At 45.4% G+C, this 24389-nt stretch overlaps 1 protein-coding gene across 2 annotated transcripts in view; it reads right to left on the bottom strand.

Annotated features, from left to right (window-relative positions):
• The window catches only part of dapk2b (death-associated protein kinase 2b), a 138791-nt gene that overhangs the window by 47936 nt on the left and 66466 nt on the right, over positions 1–24389 (bottom strand). The gene's annotated exons all lie outside the window — the stretch shown is intronic.

Here is a 24389-nt window from a genome sequence, read left to right on the forward strand (position 1 = left end):
TGATCTTGAAGGTAAAGTTCAGCACTGAATTGTGAGACTGGAGGAAGTGTTAGATTTTTGTGCACTTGACATCCTGAGCAAGCAATAATAAAAACCTTTTCTATTTGTTCAGAGTTTTGTAAATCCCCTATAATGGTTTAGACTTTCTCCTAATGTGTTTAAGTACTCTCAAGGCAGAGAGACAGTTCCACAAGTAGGCAGCTATCCAATTTACTGAAACCTGCACCTTTAAATGCCACTGCCACTCGCTGCCACCTTCTCCTGCAAGAAAGCAGGACGTGTGTCAGTGAGTGTCCTGCAGGATGTTTGGGTGATGTGCCTGTCATGGTTGAATAGCTGCCAGTGTGTGTGGTCTGTGAGTTGTGGGTGAGGGAGAGAGGAAGCATCTGATTGAAAGAGTTTGTTGGTAGGTGGGTGTTTTGGGGGGGGGGGGGGGGGCGTGTAGTTTGTGGAGCAGTGGATGCAGCTAGTGGTGCAGTTGGTAGGAGATGCCACTTGACAGTTGACCTCACTCACCTTGACCACTCGTGTCAAAGCACTGAACTTCTTCCTACACTGCAGCCATGTGCGTGGTGCTATGCACCTGGCATTGACTTTGTCCCCTACTGCCTCCCACTGCCTCTTGAGCATATGTCTGGAGGGCCTCCTGTCCCCCAGCGGATATAGGATGCCCCTCCTTCTGTCTTCCTCTTGCACCAAGGCCTTTAGTGCACCAGCAGAGAACCTTGGTGCACGCTCTCACAGGCCTGGTACAAATTCAGATCGGCAGATTGGTGAGGTTTGGTGTGCAGATTGGAGGATGTGGGATTTAGTAGTGCGCAACCTTTATTCAATGTTTTAACATAACTGAAAAGTTTGTAAACATAGGGACAGGACCTGCATCTATGTTTTATGTGTGCAATGTCTGATCTCCGTTCAGAGACCGTGTGGACCCGTTTCTTATATTTTGCACATAAGAGGTGCAGGCTGCCTTTAAGAGGTGTGAGCAACTCACGCGATATCTGGCCCTCCCTGCTGGTGAGAAGTGGGAAGCTGGTGAGAATATCGCAGACAGGCCTGGCTGCTGCGCTACAATCAGGTAAATGACCAGGCAGCATGAATCTCACATGCTGCCTGCATCGGAACCACCAGGCATGGGTTAATCGCGCACCGCGACCCTTGCGCCTGGATTAACCAATTTAACCCCCATTGATTTATTTACAAGTAGCATAATAGAACGTTGCAGCATAAAACTAATAGCACAATACTTAAAGGTTCTTCTGAATATAGTTCTTGCACAGTCCAATAGTGAGCAAGACTTTTGAATGAAAAAGTGGTTTATAAAACTTTCTTTAAAGTTCCTCCCAGAACTGAATGGAAAGCAGACGTGGAAGATATCTCCACTATTTATCTCAATCCAAAGGTAGCATAAAAGAGTGGTGAATAAATCAAGTTCAAAGACACAATGGGACAGCCTGTTTGTAAAATCATTTGTGAGTAAACACACACACCTCATCCAGGCCTCGGATATTTATTGATGGCTTGGCCGTGTATTATTTGTTTAGCACTTAGAGTAAAGCTTCTGCATCCTGACTAATTTATAGAACAACCTCAGACACTCAGGTAGCCAATTATTCTCCAGGCCATCAATTTTGAAGTGAGGTAAGAAAATTCAATTTCAGCCTCAACTCCGATCCAGTCTTGTGTATTGCCCACTCTCCCGCCTAAAGGGCTCATTGGAAACAATTTTCAAAATCTCATTTACCTTATCTATCTAAAGTCATAAAAAAAATTACATAGAAATTTCCCAAATTATTTTTTAAAAATTCATTTATGGGATGTGGGCGTCGCTGGTGAGGCCGGCATTTATTGCCCATCCTTAATTGCCCTTGAGAAGGTGGTGGTGAGCCGCCTTCTTGAACTGCTGCAATCACACTTCTATCATAACAACCTTCGCACTAGATGTTTTCCTTACATGTGCAAACTATCCTGATCAATTTCTGCCGTTTCACTTCAAGGGTCAAGGAGAAACTTCAGTTTTAACTTTTTGTAAGTTGTACCTGTGGCTAGTCAGAAGATTAAATAAATTGGAGAGAGGCCATTACATTGCAAATTATATATGATCAGCTGTAAGGAGTGGGGGAAGGGAGGGAAGAGGACATGATATTACAGATTATATACACTCTGCTATAAGGAGCTGGGAGGAGGAAAGGACACGACCATGCAGATTATATACAATAAGGAGTGGGATTGATGGACCAAATGAGCTTTATACATTCTATGCTTTTTTGTGCTCTTGTATTAATGGACCTTGTGAATTCAACTTTTGATAGACATCAAATATTTTGATATGGGATCTCAAAACTTGCAGCAACTAAAACCACTCTCAAATTTTGTTAAAGTTGGCTACATAGATGCCATCTATAGGCAGTGTAGTGTGGATCTAGCTGGAAAGAGCATCAAAAAGACAAATCCAATTTAGTCTGTAGAAACATTGACCTTTTCTTCACAAGTGAAACATAATACTTTTTCTGTAACACGTTACCCAGGAGCAAGAGGTGATGACAGTGTTCGACTACTCACTTGCTGTTGCTTTACAAGAACGACAAATGACGGTACTGAAGGGATTTGCAATCCATTGTTAACGGATGCAATAACATTTAGTCCAATTAATTCTTTGGCATGAAATCAGTTTTGGACAAGGGACCTTTCTCAAGAGGATGAGCAATTTTAAATGAATTGCTTTTCAAACACAACACAGTATTGTGTGTTATCATCTCTCCCAGTGACGGTGTGTTCTGACCCTTTGGCAGCTGTGTTTAATGTCACCAGTGACTTCTGTTTACCCACTTTGGGGGCTCATGGCTTGTACCAACACAGCCTACACTCCTGGAAAAAAAACGAACTTCACTTGTAGCTTATGTCTCGCAACAAAGCGAGACATCAAGAATATTGTTCCTTGATTTCAATTTTCTATTCTTGTTCGGATTATTTATTTGAACATGAATGTAGCCAAAGGCAAAGCGTTTGTTCCTTAAATTGTTTCACCCATTTCTTGGGAAAAGCCAAATCTATACAATCACTAATCTTTGATCTGTGGGAGTAAATTTTAAATTAAAGGAACTTGACCAATATTTGCTAATTATTCTCCAAAATGGCAAGCTTTTCAATAATGCAATTTATTTTCTTAAATTATTGATATTTACATCATTAACATCTTTCTGCTCCAATCACTAAAAGTGATCACGTTCTCAGGTCACAGTCATTGCACAGATTTATTTTATTTACATTAATAACTCAAAGAGTGTTATACAATGAAATGTACAAATATCTTCCAGCTCCATGACCCAGACAAAGTAAGGAGGAGCCAGCCACAGGTCTGAGAAAATCTCCTGCAGTCTTCACCATCAACCTTCCAGGCAAGTCAACAAATGCTGTAACAGCCAATCTGGCAGCTCTGAGTGCCTGAATCCCCTAGCTCTGATATCAGGGAAGTCCCCTGTGGCAGCAGTGCTAACCCTACTGGCCAACCCGCTCACTGCAGTGGTTCCCCGCCCGAAAGCTGAGCCTCCCAGCTATAGAGATGTGCCCTAATGTTGAAATACCTTCACCTTTCAGGATCCTGGCAAAAGCTCCAGCGACTCTGCCCATCCAGTAGGGCTGTTGGCCTGTCCTACCATGAGACCAGCAGAAACTTTAGTGCCCAAGTGGCTAAACATGCTTCCTCGCATTCAGAGAAGACAGAACCTTAAAAACCTCTTCCATCATTAGTAACGCCATCTCTTCAACATCCTTGAGGGTATGGGAGTGCAACATAGTGGGGAGGAAAGGGTCAATCCAATACTTGGGCCTCCACTGGGAGAAGGTGACCCTCTATCTCTGGACAGCACTCATGGTTAGTCACAGTGCTGGGGACAAAGAGGTAACTGTACACATATCAGAGTGATGTGGAGATGCCGGTGATGGACTGGGGTTGACAATTGTAAACAATTTTACAACACCAAGTTATAGTCCAGCAATTTTATTTTAAATTCACAAGCTTTCGGAGGCTTCCTCCTTCCTCAGGTGAACGAAAAAAAAATATCAGAGTCCCAGTTCCCCTATTGTTCTGAACTGAAAATTATGTCCCCAAATGGACGCCTTAGACTGTGACCCCCCCCTCCCGTCCCCACCTTAGACTGTGACCCCCCCCTCCCGTCCCCACCTTAGACTGTGACCCCCCCCATCCCGTCCCCACCTTAGACTGTGACCCCCCCCCCTCCCGTCCCCACCTTAGACTGTGACCCCCCCCCTCCCGTCCCCACCTTAGACTGTGACCCCCCCCCCCTCCCGTCCCCACCTTAGACTGTGACCCCCCCCCTCCCGTCCCCACCTTAGACTGTGACCCCCCCCCCTCCCGTCCCCACCTTAGACTGTGACCCCCCCCCTCCCGTCCCCACCTTAGACTGTGACCCCCCCCCTCCCGTCCCCACCTTAGACTGTGACCCCCCCCCTCCCGTCCCCACCTTAGACTGTGACCCCCCCCCTCCCGTCCCCACCTTAGACTGTGACCCCCCCCCTCCCGTCCCCACCTTAGACTGTGACCCCCCCCCTCCCGTCCCCACCTTAGACTGTGACCCCCCCCCTCCCGTCCCCACCTTAGACTGTGACCCCCCCCCTCCCGTCCCCACCTTAGACTGTGACCCCCCCCCTCCCGTCCCCACCTTAGACTGTGACCCCCCCCTCCCGTCCCCACCTTAGACTGTGACCCCCCCCCTCCCATCCCCACCTTAGACTGTGACCCCCCCCTCCCGTCCCCACCTTAGACTGTGACCCCCCCCTCCCATCCCCACCTTAGACTGTGACCCCCCCCTCCCATCCCCACCTTAGACTGCGACCCCCCCCTCCCATCCCATCCCTAGCTGGTCAGGCTCCCAGCTGACACAAACAAGCTATGAGATGTAATAACCTAGACCTGATAAATGTATGATGAGTCAAATATCCCACCAAGAAAGGATTTATCTACTACTCAAACCCCACAAAAATGGCATTCTGAGTGAGTCTTTCTAAAGCAGCAACAACTTGAATTTATATAGTGCCTTTAATGTAGAAAAGCATCCCAAGGCGCTTCACAGATGTAAATCAGACAAAAATTGGAGTCGAGCCAAAGGAGGAGATATTAGGAGGGTCTTAAAGGAGGAATAGGGAGAGAGGGGTTTAGGGAGGGAATTCCCAAGCTTAGGGCCTAGACGGTTGAAGGCACGGCTGCCAATGGTGGGGCGAAGGGAGGGTGCCTTGATGTGATGGTTAGGGAGATTAGTCATATCTCAACTCAAAAAGAAACACTATACAATATAGTTACTGGTCCCTTGCTCCAAGTGGAGTGTGGATCACAGATAGTGCCACAACCGTGATGCAAATCCCCGCACCACCCGCCTCCCAATCCCTTTGAGCACAGACCCCTGCTGGGAGTGCAGAACTGCTAAATTTATCTTTGTAACTATTTGAAAGTTTCATAGTCTCTTTAAACTTGCTAACTGTAAGCGGAATCCATATTTAGCCCTGTCAGGAATTCAGCCTTCCATTAAATTCAATTTTATAGGTGATCCAGGTGTTAGAAGCATTCAACTCTGATCACAGAGAGGAGACAAAGCTATCATTTAAGGCAGCTAATTTAAGACCAGGATAGCAGCTAACTCTGTGTTTTAATCCTACAGAGGATTAACAGATTTACTCAACTGTGAGAGATACATTTTTAATGTCCTTTATCCCAGTTTGAACTTCAAAAGGAGACAGTGGGGATATCCCATCCAACCTGCACCAGATCTTCAGTTCTTTGTGTTCCACTGTATTTCAGCCCCAGGGGATAGTCTAAACCACCTGTAAATTCTGCAATGCAGATGCTAGGTGGAGTATTGTTAGAAGAGTTAGCCAAGTGTCAGGTCTCATTGCTTTTGCATCTGAGGAAGTTAAAAGTTCTGTAATCAAGTGTTAAAGTGTTTATTTTTCCGCTTTAAGGTCAGGAGAAAACGAGAGGGCTGGTATCAATTCCAACGAGCAGATTAAAATAACAAGGTTCTGTTCAATCCCTGGGCTATGCTACATTACCAGATATTTAGTGTATAAGGACACACTTCGGTATGTAGGGAGTGAGGGTTCTGTTATGGTAGTGGTTTTTAGCACTAAGCACAAGAAAAATACCTAACACTTACCTCAAGTCCAAAGCTGTCCTATCAGGCCCATAGTCATCTCTGACCATGTACCAGTCACTTTCCAACTCACACTCGCTAACCTTTCACCCACCCTCTGACAGTGCCACCTAATCCAATTGGTGTCCCGGATTTCATGGCCTCCCTTGTGGGCACAGCTCATCCACCCCATAGATGTGAAAGTGGCCCTGATCGCTCTCCTATACTACTCTGGGAAACTGCCTTGGCGGTATTCAGGACCCATATCGCTGTCTTCCTGCACCCTTTAAACGCGGTGGAAGAGAACAGATAGACCTGGAGGTTTACGTACAGAAATCTTTGACGGTGGCAGAACAAGTTGATACGTTGTTAAAAAGGCATATGGGATCCTGGGCTTTATAAACAGAGGCAGAGAGTACAAAAGCAAGGAAGTGATGGTAAACCTTTATAAAACACTGGTTAGGCCCCAGCTTGAGTACTGTACTCAATTCTGGGCACCACACTTCAGGAAGGATACGAACATATGAATTAAGAGCAGGAGTAGGCCATTCGGCCCCTCGAGCCTGCTATGCCATTTGATAAGATCATGGCTGATCTGATTGTGAACTCAACCCAATTTCCCATCTACCTACTATAACCTTTGACTCCCTTGTTAATCAGGAATCTATCTAACTCAGCCTTAAAAATATTCAATGACCCTGCCTCCACCGCTCTCTGGGGAAGGGAGTTCCACAGACTCACAACCCTTTGAGAGAAAAAATTTCTCCTCATCTCCGCCTTAAATGGGAGACCCCTTATTTTAAACCGTGGCCCCTAGTTCTAGTCTCTCCCACAAGGGAAACATCCTCTCAACATCTACCCCTTCAAGTCCCCTCAGGATCTTATATGTTTCAATAAGATCACCTCTCATTCTTCTAAATTCAAGGCCTTAGAGAGGGTGCAGAAGAGATTTATTGAAATGGTACCAGGGGTGAGGGGCTCCAGTTACGTGGAGAGACTGGAGAAGCTGGGGATGTTAGAAGGTTCTTTAACCTTCCTTAGAAAGAGGTGAAGGGGAGATTTAATAGAGGCATTTAAAACAAGGGGTTTTGATAGAGTAAATAAGGAGAAACTGTTGCCACTGACAGGAGGGACGTTAACCAGAGGACACAGATTTAAGATAATTGGCAGAAGAGCCAGAGGGGAGATGAGGAGAATTTTTTTACGCAGCGAGTTATGATTTGGAATGCACTGCATGAAAGGGTGGTGGGAGCAGATTCAATAATAACTTTCAAAAGGGTATTGGATAAATACTTGAAGGGGAGAAAATTTGCAGGGCTATGGGTAAAGGGCAGGGGAGGGGGATAATTGGATAGCTCTTCCAAAGGCACAATGGGCCGAAAGGCCTCCTTTTGTGGTGCAAGATTCTATGGGCACGATTTTAACATTGTAAATCGCAACCATTTCAGACCCACCCCAACCTGCCCACCTCCGGTTTTCACCGGGGCGGGATGAGGGGTGAGCAATCAACCCGCTCTCAGGAGGTGGATTGGTGACTAAAACCTTTCAAGGAGGCTGCAGGCCTCCATTTTTAAAGATTTTTGCAATTTCAACCCCTGGGGGCCGGGATTCCCGGGCCATCTTCTTCACATTACGTGAGAGACGGCGAGCAGGCCTGAAACTGCAGGCAAGTGCCTTTCTGGTACAGCTTGTGGGCCCGGGGAGGGGCAGGAGTGCTTACACCAGGCCCAACAAGCCTACCTGTAGCGACCTCCCAACGATCGTTGAACCCCCGCCCCGATTTCCCCCCCCCCTCCCAAAACGATCCCAGAACCCCCGATTCTGACCCCCCACCCTAATGATCATGGATCCCCGAATCCCCTCCCAACGATCGCGGACCCCCGATCCTGACATCATCCCCCACCCCCCCCCCCCCCGTGACTGACCCCTGATCCCTCCCCCCATGACCGACTCCCCCCCCCGCCCACCCATGCCCAGTGCCCCATGCCCACCCATCCATACAAACAAAGACTTACCTTTTCGTGTCCTCTCCCTGGCTGCTCTCCCCTCCAACTGAGACCAGCCTGTCAATCAGGCTGTTCAATCAGCCAGCAAACCAACAAAAAAAAAAGAATGTCCTTACGTCAAAATCGTAAGGACGTCCGAGAATCCCGTACTTCTGGGTTTCCCGTGTGCAATTTGAACCCTGTCCCCTTCCCGACTCAGGGTCAAAATCATGCCCTATGATTCTATGAAGAGATGCAAACCCAGAGAGACCTGGAACACAGAGTAATGGAGCTAGAAACTATGCATGGGACACTGGAGAGCAACGAGCAAGCCCGGTCAGGCCACAGGTGAACTCAACAATCTGTTGTCAGCAGGAGTAGAAAAACTGCTCCAAAATCCCAGGGTTGATTAGGATCAGAGGAACAAGCCGGGAAAACTTCAAGCACATCTGCTACGACAACAACTGTAGAACAGAACAGTTGTGTCAATTCGGAAGGCAGAGGTCAAATTAACCTCTGACCCCACTGAAAGCAATTTCTATGCTTCACTGTACACCTCAGTCCTACAACATCTCAGGAAACATCCCATTATTTTGCCAAGCTTCCCCTCTACCAACTCACCAAAGGAGAGGTGCAGACTTTCCAATTTCGATCAAAGATATTACAGCATGATTACAAAGCCTCCAATCTGAGAGTCCCAGATTCTACAAGGACCTACTCCCTGAAATAGCACCTCTCCCACCATATTCAAGAGGCCTACAGTCTTCCAGACACTTTTGAGACAACCTCAAACACACTAATAGATACCAATACAGTGAAGCTACAACACAGGGCTACAAGCAGCAGGTTATAGTCAGAGCTAAGTAGTCTTCACCACCAAGGGATCAGAGCAAAGTTTTCTTCCCTTGCACATCCAGTTGAGAATGGTGGTGGACAATCAGGAAACTAACAGGCGGAGGAGCTTCCATGAACATCCCCTTGGTGGGGCTCAGCACACGAGCGTAAGAGTCGAGGCTGAAGCGTTTGCATGCATCTTCATCCAGAAGTGCCATGTGGACACTTCCCTACTTGGCCTCTTCCCGAGGTCCCCATCATCCCTGCAGGAGATGCTTGGGTTCTGTGGGCTTTCAGGAATGGGTTTTGCACAATCTAGTGTTTCTCAAGTTCATCTTTACTGACTGACTCAGATGTTTTATCTATATGCTGTACCACAGCGAGGAATGCAAAGTCTTGCAGCTAGTAGTGACAGTTCGTTATTCTGTGTGTTCAGGGGGGGAATTTAGCCCCTACTGGGTAAGCTTAGCGACTGCAGACTAATATCGGTATGGATTATTGCCCAGAAAGGCTGAATGAGGGAGCAAGGCAGAAATACGTGCAGCGGTATTCTGCTCAAGCCTGTATAAAGTTTTTTCATTTTTGAATTCATCCACTAATGAGGCAACAGCATGAAGAACTGCCCTTTCCAAACCTCCAGGCCCACAACATTCAAACAGGACAAACTGGTGAACATGAAATCAGCACGTAACTCGTATTGAACTGCCTGGGCTTTGAGTGCCAGATTGACTGCGCTTGGACGATGTGGCCAAAGGGGCAAATACAAGCTAGACTGAGATATGAAGTACAATCAGTTTTCATGTGGAAAAGACATTTCCAGCACAAAGCAAATGAAATTCCACAGATAACTTAGACAGTATGTGATATAAACAGGAATAGACAGCATACAGACACAAATAATAACTGGTACTCAAGCTAATAATAGGATTCAGATAATAGTTGTAAACCAATCAAGTTTCACATTGGCAATTATCATCCAAATTCCTCTGTGAGAGTGTGGTTTGGTAATTGCCCATCTGGGTATCTGTGTCATCACTGTACTGTCTGTTTATACACACACACAACACAATGGGAAATCCAGCTAACCTACAGCAACCAGAAATGAAAACACTCACAAAATGTCCCTGCAAAAGGTGATTTCTACCCTTCAAAAAGTAATCAAGGAATGCAATGCTACTTACACGGTGAGAAATATAAATGTTACTTTTTTTGTTGGGCTATTTTTAATTCAGAGTTCGCCTCTAATGCAGAGTATTTAAAAGGACCCATGAAAACAGAAATACTAAAGATTTTTTTAAGAAAAAAGTTCAAAATGAACCCAATGCTGGATATTGAGAAACAGGCTCTTTTGAAGCTCAGTTACAATCTTGTGAAGCTTGTTTCAGTCACTGAGGTAACTATTGAGGCAGATATATAGATAAATGGACGCCCAATAACAGTTAGCTCATGTCATGGAGTTGTGGGGAGAAGGGAGAAGAGATTTTGTATTTAAACAACTGTCTATCTCCTGGTCTAGTCACGTGAGATTGTCTCAGGTCACAGTTTTGTGTCTTTTTCTACATCACAGAGCTCATCTTTGTACAGATTTGATGCCATCAGATGTGACCCTACACAGCACAGTGCAGACAACCTCAACAGCAAAACACGATGTAAATTCCATACATTAACAGATTTCTGAGAATGTGTGTTACCGGCTGTGACACAATCTCTCTCTTCTGATAACTTCAAAAACCACAGCGCTTCATTTATTTTGGGTTTTGATGATGTCAAAACCCCTCAGCTGTGTTGCTGCCTTGTATCAAGCTCAGAACCAACTGTTGCTTTGCAACAGATCACTGTGTGCACTCCCATTTAGAAATAATTGGAGCAGGACCATTCAGGCGTGCCAGGCCAGGCCAGGATGCCTTGCGCTCTTATTATTTTCCACAGAAGGCAGTAATGATCTAACCTGTTTCTACTTACAGACAAAACATTACTGTGCACCTAAAAAAAGAAAATTACTCTGCATAATGTTATGAATCTATTGCTATTGCTTAGGATTTGAGGACATCAGGCAGACTGTGAATGGCTCTCATTGTATTTGTCCCAAACCCTGATACAGCACAGCAATCATCACTGTCGCTTCTTGCTAAGCGATGTTGATACAGCCCAAGATTTTTCAGCACTATATCGTGTAATGCTAACACAAGCAACAAAACCACACCAGATTTTATCCATTAACATGAAAAGTCCGTCACTTCATCTGGGTTAAGACCAAACACGTTATATTTAGTGCTGCACAGAACCACATCCCACCCAAGCAGATAAAGGCCATCATTGACTCACAGTCATGGCTTAGTCAAAGATATGCTACAGCAACAGCCAATAGCTGGCATGCTTTGACAAACTGGAAAGATCAGACTTCTTTTGGTTGTCGATCTCCACACATTGTCCCAACACAACACTCACCGTCAACATACAAGGGATACGAGCCCAAGGTCAGCTGCAAACTACATAAGTCACAGGACGGTATGTCTCTGTACCACACTGCCTGTTGTTAAGTCATTGGGGAAACTAAAGGCCTTTTGCTCTTATCTTAGACATTAACATAAATACCTCACCCACAGAATAGGCAGATCATTTTTCTATATCTTATAAAGCACCGCTATCTCAGTAACCTATTGCTAATTAAATCTAGTAACCTTACAGTTAGGTCAGATTGACAAGAGCAGTGAGTCTCAGTGGGGAAGCTGCACTCCTGGGGAGGTACAGGGTGGGGATAGGGGGTACATCAGTGTAGCCCAGATTCTCCAAACCGTCGTCCCCACAGCACAGCTCCCTGCTGGAGGCATCGGATCATGGAATTACCCCCAAGATGTCCTCTTTCTATGAGGACATCCACACTGAAAGCAGCATCCCAGCTGTTTGTGTCCATTAATTACCATTGAAGGAGAAATACTTTACACAGATAGCGGGACAAGTTGGACATAATTGCTTTAAATTATAAGCAACACTTCTGTAACCTCTCCTTGTCCCACCTCTCTCATCTCTTCTTTAAAATCCTCATTCTCTACTGTCCACATTCCCACCCAGTTTCTCACCAGGATATCCTCTCTCTTTTTCTCCCTCAGTCTCTGCACTCGCTCATCATCAGTGATTTCAATCGTCATCTCAGCTCCCCTTGCCCTCTCCTCTGGTTTCCCTGCCCTCCCGAAACCTCTCCCTCCATATACGCTCTCTTACCCAAACCCTCGATCTTGCCATCTCACATTGCCTCTCTACATGCTTTTTGTGATATATATCCATGATTTAGACTTAAATTTAGGGGCCATGATTAGGAAGTTTGCAGATGATACTAAAATTGGCTGTGTGGTTGATAGTGAGGAGGAAAGCTGGAAGATATCAATGGACTGGTTAGCTGGGCAGAAAGGTGGCAAATGGAATTCAATCTGGAGAAGTGCAAGATAATACATTTGGGGAGGTCAAACAAGGCAAGGGAATACACAATAAATGGGAGGTTACTGAGGGGTGTGGAGGAAGAGAGGGACCTTGGAGTGCACGTCCACAGATCCCTGAAGGTAGCAGGACAGGTAGATAAGGTGGTTAAGGCGACATATGGGATACTTGCCTTTATTAGCCAAGGCATAGAATATAAGAGCAGGGAGATTAGAACTGTATAAAACACTAGTTAGGCCACAACTAAAGTACTGCATACAGTTCTGGTCACCACATTACGGGAAAGATGTGATTGCTCTAGAGAGGATAGAGGAGATTTACGAGAATGTTGCCAGGACTGGAGAATTTTAGCTATGGAGGAAAGATTGGATAGGCTGGGGTTGTTTTCTTTGGGACAGAGGAGGCTATGGGGAGATTTAATTGAGGTGCATAAAATTATGACGGGACTAGAGAGAGTGGATAGGAAGGACCTATTTCCCTTAGCAGTGAGGTCAATAACCAGGGGGCATAGATTTAAAGTGATTGGTAGAAGGATTAGAGGGGAGCTGAGGAAAATTTTTTTCACCCAGAGGGTGGTGGGGGTCTGGAACTCACTGCCTGCAAGGATGGTAGAGGCAGAAACCCTCATTGCATTTAAAAGTAGCTTGGATGTGCACTTGAAGTGCCGTAACCTACAAGGCTACAGACCAAGAGCTGGAAAGTGGGATTAAGCTGGATAGCTCTTTTTTGGCCGGCACAAACACAATGGGCTGAATGGCCTCCTTTTGTGCCGGAAACTATACTCCCATCGTCTTGATCAAAGAGGACGCCTTTTCCGATGACTGCCTTGTATTCCTGACCACCCACGTTCCCCCACCCTCTCCCAACCCTACATCCTTCTGCATCTGCCTCTGAAAAAACTCTCACCCCAACTCATTTACAACTGCACTTTCAAACTTCCAATTGCCTAACCTTTGGCCCTCCATTCACCACAATACTTCTGCAGCTCTCGATCTGATTAGCCATTCCCCCTCCACCTCTTTGATGCCCTTGTCCCCATTGAAATCCTTACTCTCTCCCAATTTTCTCCCCTCCTAAAAGCCGCTGATACGTGTTCCAAACACTATCCATATTCCAAGACCTCGCACAGTGATTACACGTGTGTTTCTTAGACACGAGTGTTGAGAGTCTATTTGATGGTTAGGGGAAGGGGTGTGCCTGTTCCTTTATCTCAGCCAACAAATTCAGGCCAAGGAGGACTTTTTTTCTATAATATTACCTCAAAACTACAAGAAACCCATCACATTCTTAGAGAAATACAAATAATTTATCACTATGTACTCACACTGACTAGAAACACAGAACAGCAGGGTGGACATGTTAATAAAAATGTAATCCCAACCATTCAGGATGGTGGTGTGGCCAAGCCCCAGCGTGTTTTGCTATAGAGCAGCAGGACAGCAGTTTGAGCCCACGATCCCTCACACTGAATTTGTGCTATCATTGGGAAATTTTGTATAGAGTGGGAGGTTAAATCAGGAGGCAGTCATCCTGATTGTACCCTCCGGTGTGGCTCCATCTTTGCTCTCAAGTCCAAAGGGTGTAGACTTGAGCATATCTGGTGCATAACTGGCTCAGCCATCCATTTATCAAGCAATATCGGGCTTCACTCAACTCTGCCAAAACCACTCACTACTCCGGGATTATCCTGGAGAGCAAAGTCAGCCCTCTGTTTCTTTTCCCCGCTACCAACCATCTCCTTAAACCCCTCTCCCCTGCCCCCTCCAACAAGTGTGAGGAGCTCATGGACTTCTTTGTTACTAAGATTAAGACCATTTGTTCAGCTACTTCTGCAACAACCTTCCCTTCCCCACCAAGCCAAACCTCCCCCAAGACTTCCCAACTGTAACCCTGAACATTGATCTTTCTCTATTTTCTCTCCTATCTCCCTCATGTCCTCTACGAGCTTATTTTGTCCATGAGACTCGCTTCTTGCTCCCTTGACCCCATTCACTGCTGACCACCCAATTTCTCTTCCAGACCTCCCATGTTAGCTGACCTTGTAAATGGTTCACTCTCCTCAGGTATTGTCTCCCTTCCTCTCAAAACTGCCGTCATCACCCCCTCCTCAAAATAGCCACCCTCGACCCCTCTGACCTTGCAAACTGCTGCCCCATCTCCCATTCCTCTCCAAAGTCCTTGAAAACTTTGGCACCTTCCAAATTGGCACCCATTTTTCCCACAACTCCATGTTTGAATCTATCTCCACCTCTTCTACTACACCGAAATGGCCCTAATCACAGTCACAAATGACAATGACCGTGGCGCACTATCCCTTTTCAACCTTCTCAACCTCTCTGCAGCCTTTGACATGGAGGATGTTGATTTGGTCAACCAACACCTCCCCTCTATTGTCCAGTTCAATGGGACTGCTCTCACTTGGTTCCACTTTTACCTATCCGATCAGAACTCTTGCAATGGCTTCTCTTCCTGCCCCGCACCGTTACCTCTAGAGACCCCAAGGACCTATCCTTGGCCTCCTCCTATTTCTCATCTACATGCTACCCCTTGACAATATCCAGTTAAACACGGGAAGACCAAAGCCATGGTCTTCGAACCCCGCCACAAACTGCGTACCCTTGTCACTGATTCCATCCCCCTCCCTGGCAACTGTCTTAGGTTGAACCAGACTGTGTGCAACTTTGGTGCCCTATTTCACCCCGAGTTGAACTTCCGACCCCATATCCTCTCCACCATAAGACTGTCTACTTCCACTTCTGGAATACTGCCCATCTCCCCCCGCCTCAGCCCATCTATGCCTTCGTCATCTCTAGACTTGACTATTTCAATGCTCCCCTGTCTGACCTCCCATCCTCCACAAACTTCAGCTCATCTAAAGCTCTGCTGTCTGTACCCTAACTCGCACCAAATCCTGCTCACCCGTCACCCCTGTCCTCACTGACATACATTGGCTCCCCGTTGCCCAACAAATCCAATTTAAAATTCTCACTCTTGTTTAAATCCCTCCATGACCTCGCATCTCCCTATTCCTCTGACTTCCTCCAGCCCGACAAAGACCACCCCCACACCCTCCAAAGAATTCTCCATTCTTCTGAGTTTCTTGTACATGCCCTCCTTTCCCCACCTCTCCCCTTTGAAGACTCTCCATAAAACCCAGTTCTTTGACCAAGCTTTCCATCTCTCCTAATATCTCCTTCTTTGGTTCACCATCCATTTTTGTCTGATTAAGTTATGTGAAGCTTGGGATGTTTTTCTATGCTAAAGGCGCTATATAAATGCAAGTTGCTGTATAAATATAATTTTAAAGTATATTGGCCATATGATTTCAGCGCTATGAAAATATTCTGATTGGAGAGTTCAAATGACAATAAAACTGCTCGATTTTCACATTTACTTTTGGTGACCGTTTCCGAACCACCGAATGTGGTTTTCTAATAATCACTCCCGCCCATTATCTTTTAAGCAATATTTATACTGTTAGATGCCAATTGTCTTCCTGAGTCAGTCATATCACAAAACAGCAATCATTTGTCATTGAGGGTTGATGCTGTTCACGATGGCAACAAGGTGAGGTAGTCGTGAATGGTGGTGGACAATTAAACAACTAACGGGAGAAGGAGGCTCGGTAAACATCCCCATCCTCAATAATGGCGGAGTCCAGCACGTGAGTGCAAAAGACAAGGCTGAAGTGTTTGCAACCATCTTCAGCCAGATGTGCAGAGTGGATGATCCATCTTGGCCTCCTCCCGATAGCCCCACCATCACAGAAGCCAGTCTTCAGCCAATTCGATTCACTCCACGTGATATCAAGAAACGGCTGAGTGCACTGGATACAGCAAAGGCTATGGGCCCCGACAACATCCCGGCTGTAGTGCTGAAGACTTGTGCTCCAGAACTAGCTGCAGCTCTAGCCAAGCTGTTCCAGTGCAGCTACAACACTGGCATCTACCCAACAATGTGGAAAACTGCCCAGGTATGTCCTGTCCACAAAAAGCAGGACAAATCCAATCCGGCCAATTACCGCCCCATCAGTCTAATCTAAATCATCAGCAAAGTAATGGAAGGTGTCATTGACAGTGCTTTCAAACAGCACTTACTCACCAATAACCTGCTCACCGATGTTCAGTTTGGGTTCCGCCAGAACCATTCGGCTCCAGACCTCATTACAGCCTTGGTCCAAACTTGGACAAAAGAGCTGAATTCCAGAGGTGAGGTGAGACTGACTGCCCGTGACATCAAGGCAGCATTTGACCGAGTGTGGCACCAAGGAGCCCTTGTAAAATTGAAGTCAATGGGAATCAGGGGGAAAACTCTCCAGTGTCTGGAGTCATAATTAGCACAAAGGAAGATGGTAGTGGTTGTTGGAGGCCAATCATCTCAGCCCCAGGACATTGCTGCAGGAGTTCCTCAGGGCAGTGTCCTAGGCCCAACCATCTTCAGCTGCTTTATCAATGATCTTCTCTCCATCATAAGGTCAGAAATGAGGATGTTCGCTGATGATTGCACAGTGTTCAGTTCCATTCGCAACCCCTCAGATAATGAAGCAGTCCGTGCCCGCATGCAGCAAGACCTGGACAACATCCAGGCTTGGGCTGATAAGTGGCAAGTAACATTCTCACCAGACAAGTGCCAAGCAATGACCATCTCCAACAAGAGAGAGTCTAACCATCTCCCCATGACATTCAACGGCATTACCATCACCGAATACCCCACCATCAACATCATGGGGGTCACCACTGACCAGAAACTTAACTGGACCAGCCATATAAATACTGTGGCTATAAGAGCAGGTCAGAAGCTGGGTATTCTGCGGCGAGTGACTCACCTCCCGACTCCCCAAAGCCTTTCCACCATCTACAAGGCACAAGTCAGGAGTGTGAGGGAATACTCTCCACTTGCCTGGATGAGTGCAGCTCCAACACTCAAGAAGCTCGACACCATCCAGGACAATGCAGCCCGCTTGATTGGCACCCCATCCACCACCTAAACATTCACTCCCTTCACCACCGGCGCACTGTGGCTGCAGTGTGTACCATCCACAGGATGCACTGCAGCAACTCGCCAAGGCTTCTTCGACAGCACCTCCCAAACCCGCAACCTCTACCACCTAGAAGGACATGAGCAGCAGGCACATGGGAACAACACCACCTGCACGTTCCCCTCCAAGTCACACATCATTCCGACTTGGAAATATATCGCTGCTGGGTCAAAATCCTGGAACTCCCTACCTAACAGCACTGTGGGAGAACCATCACCACACGGACTGCAGCGGTTCAAAAAGGCGGCTCACCACCACCTTCTCAAGGGCAATTAGGGATGGGCAATAAATGCCGGCCTCGCCAGCGACGCCCACATCCCATGAACGAATGAAGAAAAACAACAACAATGTGCTTTAATAATTTACAGTCAAAGTTTAGATTACAGAGATACAGGGTCCTAAATGATACTGGGATTATAGACTTTGTTATTCATGCACCAATTGGCCCATAAATTACTTGGGGCTATGTACACACCTGCAATTTCCTGTATGATTTTATTGCAGTCATGAGGTATAAGTACAAATGTACAGTTCAGCAAATGTATCGCATTCCTCACGTATCTGCATACCTGGTGTCCCTTCCAGAAGTGACATACCATTCCGGGCACTGCTATCATGCAATTAGTTGCCAAGAGGTGTATGAGGTTGACCAAGCCCTTGGATTTTAATCTTCCTTTGAGAGAGATAATTGGCCCCTATGTTTTCCTTTATACCAAGAGTGACTACAATTCAAATAGTAATTAATTGGCTACGAAGCACTTTGGGACATCCCAAGGATGCGAAAGACATTACAGAAATGCAAGATCTTTTTTCTGGAAGCACCATGATTCAAACTTGCACTTTCCCATGACTCAGGTAAGGAACATAGAATCATACAGCACAGAAGGAGGCCATTCGACCCATCGTACCTGTGCCAGCTCTTTGAACGTTATCCAATTAGTCCAACTCTCCTGCCCTTTCACCATAGCCCTGCAAATTTTCCTTTTCAAGTATTTATCAAATTCCCTTTTAAAAGTTACTATTGAATCTGCTTCCACCACCCTTTCAGGCATAATGTTGCTTGGAGTGATCACAGGGACAGAACCCATATCCCATCACTCAACAGTACAGCACATCGGTACAGTTTTGCCCTGGACTGCTTTCCTGGCCATTGGTTACATTAGAATTTACTCCACAAAGGATGAACATTTAAGCTAAGATAACCTATTTAAGATTTATTCAATATGTCTATTATTCAGCTTATCTCTATAATCAGGAATGTACAGGACAGGAAAAGGTAGATCAAACCTTTCGACATATTCAATCCTTCAAGCGTACTAGCTCTGGGCTCACGTTACCTATTAAAATTCCTCTGGTTTTGCTTGTTTAGTTTTGTCTCCACATCAGTTTTTACTTCCTTTCATGCTCAAACTTCAATTAGTCAAAACAGTAACCATTTAATTTCCTTCTCATTATTTGCTTCTCTTTTATATAAATCATAGAATCTTACAGCACAGAAGGAGGCCATTTGGCCCATCGTGCCTGTGCCGGCTCTTTGAAAGAGCTATCCAATTAGTCCCACTTCTCTGCTCTTTCCCCATAGCCCAGCAATTTTCTTAAGTTAAATCATTAACTTACTGGAATGAATGGACTCTTACAGTTTGGGCTGTTTTCCCAGTGCTTGTGTCTAATGTTCATGGCAGTTCCCATAAGGAGATCAAGTCTCCCATCAAACATAACCTGCACCCTAAACATACCACGTATGGATTAACATGCCCAGGTCATTATATCCCAAGCGGGTACATTGCTCAAAGGAGTACATGTGGGATACACACTGAATCCCCTCACCCCTTCCAAAGACAGTATGTTGCAAGGCCAACATGTGCAGTCTAAATCCACTTGGGCAGTTTTTTTTTACAAGGTTAAATAAACAGAAGTCAAAAAGCAAAGCAAGACACACAACCGCACAGTACTCAACAAAACACAATGAAATTAGCATCAGTCCATAACAGGCTGTCAGACCATTTTTTAGAACAGCGTTTAGTTGTGAGTCTGATATACAGCAGAACTTTTGGATTTGGCAGTTGGGTTTGTCTTGTTATATCTGCGAAATGAGACATTGTAAATGGACAATGCAAATTCCAGTTCACCTACTGAGTTCAGATACCTTTGCCAGAATTAAAGCTTAGCACCTGAGCTGCAAGTTATACCACGGAGCTTCTTTCATATTAGAGCACAAACAGACGTTAATATGGAACATACATTTCCCTGGATGTAATTTCACCCCCATAACAAATTCTCCTAACGGATTCATGAAGTATTCAGTGAGATTAGAATAATCGATCTGTCAATCCGCACACACTAACATTTCAAATAAGTTGTTCCACCCACCAAAGCAACTTTTGGCCTAATTGGTTTCTAAACAAAGGTATTTGCTGCTTACTCGGATGAGACATCTGTGGCCCTTCAGTTTGACTTTTGGTGGGGAGGGCAGCGCCTATTTTAACTAATGATCTTTAAAGCTGTGTAAAAGACAGACATTTTTTCTATTTGACACATGGACATTTGCAGGATTGAAAATATACTGAACATCCCATAACAAGTTAACAGAAAGTGTAACACTGGCTTAGACCTTGATTGTACTTTGAGAAAAAAAACACTAGGCTGAGACTCTGTGGTCTAATTGAAAGAATGGGCGTACACATGTACAACCCACATATCCCGGTCGTCAACGTGCTGACATTCCTCGCCAGATATGTGGGCAAGAACCTGGTCATCAGGTGCGAGGTGCGCTCGGTGTTGCTGTACGTGGCGCAGGTCTGGCCCATACCTCGCTCCTGCGCCATCTTCCACTTTATCTGGAGATCAAAAATGGACCGTGTCCACAGGGCCAAACCTCCAGAGAAAGGCGTGCCCAACGCGGCCCTCATCCTGATGGCCACTTTTGTGTGTGGCTGCATCAAGCTGTGCGTCGACCCGCTGTACGCAAACACAAAGTGGTGAGGTACTACCTGTCCCCGGTGTTGCGAAGGATGGGCCTGGCCACGCTGCCACGGAATGCTCCATCCAGTTGGACCGTTCCGCCTCACCTATCCTTAGTGGAAAAGTTTTTGCAGAAAAACACCTTTGACCACAAGGCGATCAGCAAGTGGACCGCACGCAACGTCCTCGACACCCTGCGGGAAAAGGAGATGGTGGATCCTGGTGCGTTGGTTCCCCGAGCAGACGGTCAAAGTCATTTGGCAGAACGCCTCATTGCCAGAGCTTTCAAACAAGCACCAAGATGTAACTTGGCTGGTGGTGAGAAGGGCCCTTCCAGTCAAATCCTTCATGCACTCCCAGAGTCTCAGCGTCAATGCGCGCTGTCCCCAAAGAAGCTGTGATGGAGATGAGACAGTCACCCATCTCCTTCTGGAATGTGCCTTTGCAAAGAAGGTCTGGAGAGAGATGCAATGATATCTGTCCAGGTTCGTCCTGAGCAGTTCCGTAACACAGGACTCTGTGCTCTACGGGCTGTTCCTGGGGACGCACACCAAGACGGACATCAACTGCTGCTGGGAGACCATCAACTCTGTGAAAGGCGCCGTTTGGTCTGCCTGAAACTTGCTGGTCTTCCAGTGCAAGGAGCTGTCTTCGACAGAGTGTGGCAGACTGACACGTTCCAAGGTCCAGGACTACGTGCTCAGGGATGCACTGAGGCTGGGTGCGGCCGCCGCAAAGGCTCTGTGGGGAAAGGCAACCATTTAGAACCTTCCCGCCATTGTATACCGAGGGGCTGCAATCAGGGAACCCCCCACCCCGGGAAGAATGTAAAATTCAAATTGATGTAATGTACCTGTAATGAATCTGTAATGATTGTGATGCAATGAGACACCCTCGAGTGTCATGAACTGTAATTATGTACGAAGTGTATCTGTATTGTTGGAACCATATTTGAACTGTACTTGATGTAACCTGCAAATTGTATAATCTGTATTATATTCACTGTTGCAAATTTTATGAATAAAGTATATCTTTTGAAAAAAAAATTGAAAGAATGACAGAGCTCCCTCAGTGCTTCAAATGGCAGATAGACCGAAGACTGTGAAATTGAGCCACACAAACCAGATGGTCCCAAGGTTTAATCTCCAATCATTGCTAAATTGGCTGATCATAGCTAAGGCAGCAGTGGAGTGCCACAATTGGCTACAGCATCCCTGGGCTGGGGAGGGTGGGGAGAAAGAAAATCAGACAGGATTCCTGCTGATAACATCTAGACATACACACTTATGTGGGAACAAGTTTCGATTGCCCCTTGACATCCCCCATGGTTAAATAGTAAACTCAAGGTTAACACGTGAAGTGAAGTGGGTGAAGTGCCATAGGAAGCTGGTGCCTGTGAAATCCCAGCAAGAGTCAGCAGAGGAGAGGAGGAAAGAAAATTGGTATGTGTGAGAAGGAAAGTCAGGCTGACACTTCAGCTAACGAGCTGATCAAGTACAATGCAACACGCAGTCCCATAGTGGGAATATACCTTTAGGAACAATCTAGGAATTTTCCAGTAGACGAGACAGTGCAAAATAAAGAGAATGCATAAATAAGTGAAACTAACTTCATTAACTCCCATCAAACCCTATTCACATTTTAATGGCCTGGAATAAAGTGTACTTACACTTTGAACTATTTTTCTCCTTTTTACATAAAAGTGATATTACCCAAAATCTCAGCCTATGATAAATCCTGCAACAGAAATAAAATGGCGATCACCTGCGTAGTTTCACACTGGGGGCTATATAATGATACAGCACAGAAGGAGGCCATTCGGCCCATCGTGCCTCTGCCGGCTCTTTGAAAGAGCTATCCAATTAGTCCCACTCACCTGCTCTTTCCCCATAGCCCTGCAAATTTTTCCTTTTCAAGTATTTATCCAATTCTCTTTTCAAGCTACTATTGAATCTGCTTCCACCACCCTGTCAGGCAGTGCATTCCAGATCATAACTTGCTGCGTAAAAAAAATTATCCTCATCTTCCCCCTGGTTCTTTTGCCAATTACCTTAAACCTATGTCCTCTGGTTCCTGAGCCGCCGACCAGTGGAAATAGTTTCTCTTTCTTTTTGAAACAGGGTTAAATGTCCTTTTTTTAAAAAAAAAAGTTTTCCACCTACAGAGGAAATGGTTGGAGCACAACAAGTGAAATCATTAAAATCGGATTTTGTTCGTGGGAATAGCCACCGTCTACACTATAATAATGATCCTTCTAAAAGGTGTTAAACAGTCACTTAACAGTCACTAAACAGAAAGTTTAGTCATTGGAGTGAACAGTTATTGCACATATTGGCTAACCAAGTATACGCCTTGACTCAGTGGAAGCATTCTTAACTCCGAGTCAGAAGGTCATGGGTTCGAGCCCCGATTGACCACATAATCTAGGCTGACACTGAAACGCTGCATTGTCGGGAAATGCTGTTTCAGTGTTAATCTGAGGCCTCATCAATAGACTCTCAGTTTAACGTCTCACCTAAAAGGTGTACGTAAAAGATCATATGGCATTATTCAAAGATCAGGGACATTCCCTTGGGTCTTGACCAAGATTTGTCCCTCATCCAACATAACCAAATCAGTTTATCCCAAAAGTTGTTTGTGAAACTATGCTGCGCCCAAACTGCAGCTACATTACAATAGTGACCACACTTCAAAAATACTTCATTGGCTGTGCGTCGCTTTGGGGCGACCAGAGGTCATGAAAGGCACTATATAAATGCTAGTCTTTCTTTCTGACCAAAAATTGAGAACAATCTGATTTATTCAAGTTTGTTCCTTCTTATCCCACAATGTATTTTTTTTAAAACTCTAAAGTATAAACCATTCTAATTAGATATTGAACAAAGCCGTTCATCTCTTGTTCTAAGATTGAATGAAGCTCCAATTGCTATATTAACACATTGTACAAGGGACCTAAATTTTTAATCACTAAGCATGTTTATTTGGCATCATTAGATATGGATGAGTTGACTTTGAATATATTGTGAAAACTCAGCATATCTGAAAGACTAAGTTGGCTTGAGAACAGAAAGCAAAAGATGGTGATAAACAGAAAGAGCTGTCTCCCAATGGGGTAATGGAGATTGATTGTGTCTCCCTTGCTGTTTACACTATTAGATGATAGATGTTAGGTATTGTATAGTAACTATTGTATTGCTCACAGTAAACCGGAGGATACAATATTTTATAATGACAGTGGTATTATACCATAAAGTCTACAATGTATTACATAATATAGGTGACGTGCTGTGCCACCGCTCATTGATAAAAATTGTGTGTCCCTCTCTCTCTATGCCTCACACACATCTGTCAATATCTGTACCTCTCCACTCTCTCCATTTGCAGGTCTCTCCTTGTATCTTTTCTCTTCTGTCTGAATTACACAAAGCTTTAGTCTTTCTCCCTCTCTGTACATCTACTCAACATCCTTTGCCATTTCCTCTGTATACCGCTCTTTTTTCCCCTTTGTGTGTATGATACTCTCTCTTTCCCCCCTCACCAATCATAGAGACAGACTCAAGGCTCCAAACCTCAAATAGCCTCAGAAATTACTCTGTGGCAAATGTGATCAGATGTCACACATTCCAGCCCCCTCCCAACTTCCAGAGACAGACAGCAAGTGGCAGGAGAATGCATCTGGAATAAGCACTGAATGGTTGTGGGACCACGAGAATGCAGCTCTGGCTTCTACAGTTGCTGCATGCTGTCAGCATTTATTATTACAATTGCATTCATTAGTAACAGGAGTAGGCCATTCAGCCCCTCGAGCCTGCTCCACCATTTAAATAGATCATGGCTGCACCTCAACTCCATTTTCCCTCTTTTGATCTCTATCCCTCGATACCCTTACCGAACAAAAATCTATCGATCCCAGTCTTGAAAGCTCCAATTGCCCCCCAGCATCCACAGCCTTTTGGGGGAAAAGAGTTTTCCAGATTTCCACTACTCTTT

The sequence above is a fragment of the Heptranchias perlo genome, chromosome 38, assembly GCF_035084215.1.
Source record: "Heptranchias perlo isolate sHepPer1 chromosome 38, sHepPer1.hap1, whole genome shotgun sequence".
Lineage (NCBI taxonomy): Eukaryota > Metazoa > Chordata > Chondrichthyes > Hexanchiformes > Hexanchidae > Heptranchias > Heptranchias perlo.